The sequence below is a fragment of the Onychostruthus taczanowskii genome, unplaced genomic scaffold, assembly GCF_017590055.1.
Source record: "Onychostruthus taczanowskii isolate IOZ18803 unplaced genomic scaffold, ASM1759005v1 scaffold145, whole genome shotgun sequence".
Lineage (NCBI taxonomy): Eukaryota > Metazoa > Chordata > Aves > Passeriformes > Passeridae > Onychostruthus > Onychostruthus taczanowskii.
The window spans coordinates 481,242-482,582 of NW_024498630.1; positions in this window are offsets into that span (position 1 = coordinate 481,242).

Here is a 1,341-nt window from a genome sequence, read left to right on the forward strand (position 1 = left end):
CAGATGGGATTTTAAAAAAAGTGCATCAAATGTATGTCTGAGTGCAAAACCAATGTGGGCATGTAGAGAAGCTCAGTGGTGCCAGTGGATCACTTCCTGAGCTTCTCCCAGCTTGCACGCCCTGAGAAAGGCAGTTGGTAAACAGGTGTCAGGGAAACTGGCATCCAGGTTTGTCTGATCTTGTACCTGTCAGGCTTTTTTGGCCTGGATGAACAGACATTTGGATGAATTGGGTGGTTCTAAGCACCGTCTTTTCTCCTGCCAGCAGCTGGGATGATGCCAGTGACTTGGGCCTGCTCACCTCAAGGAGACGTGCACTGAGTCTGGTGCTTGGCACAGCCCCCAATTGTATCCTTCCTTTGTCCTAGCTGGGAGCAGTATTTTCAGAGCTGACTGCAAATCTTCCTCCAAATGCCACAGGACATGGAATTTCAGTGCCAGGCAGGTCATGTAAAAAAAAAAGAAAAAAGCCAAGTACTATCTCATGGCATCTGGGGACATTTTTAGATGAACGTCAACACCAGGTTTGGGAAGTATGGGGCTGGAGAAGCATTCACATGGACTGGCCACCTCTGGTAAACCTCTCCACTCTTGGCTTGTGGCTTCTGGTGGAGACCGGACAGCAGAGCCAAGGACGAGCTTGGGGCTGACACTTTGCGGGAGATTTTGTAGAAAATCATTAAAGGACAAATCCATGGGGCTTTGAAGTGGCTCAAAGGTAACACAGGGGAAAATAGATTTGGCAGCAATGTTAAAACTTGATACCACAAGACTGGAAGGCAGCTCTCCTGGGCTGACTGCAGACTTGGAGCAGCTCTAGTGGCTGTCACTGGATGTATGGGGCAAACTGACAGGGAGTAAAGTAAGGCACGGGATTAGTAGGTGCATTGATACAGAAGGCAGTTGTGGGGAAGTAGCTTTTATAGAGTGTCCATGACTGCAGCTACAGGTCCTCAGCAGTGCTGGTGTTGGGGCCGTCCAGCCTGGGTGGCCATGACTTGGTCTGGCTGAGCCTTGAGGCCTCCCTGCTCCCCCTGTCCCAGTGCTGCACCACTCCTCCCGGGAAGGAGTTTTTCCAGCCGCACGCAGTCTCAGGGTGCTTTACAGTATCCTGGATCACCAAGAAGATGCGTGTATATCTTGTGGGGTTTCCCAAAAAGCAGTCTGCCGAAGCATCTGGGTCGGCAGTGTGAAGGATGATGCCACGGGACAAAAGGCAAGCTCCAGCGTGTCTAACTCGTTAAAAAGCAGGAAAGACCCTCTGGAAACAAACGCTGCTCTTGCTGCCACCCTCCGCAGCGCTCCGCAGCTGCCCTGGGGATGGACGGAGCGCGCCTGCCA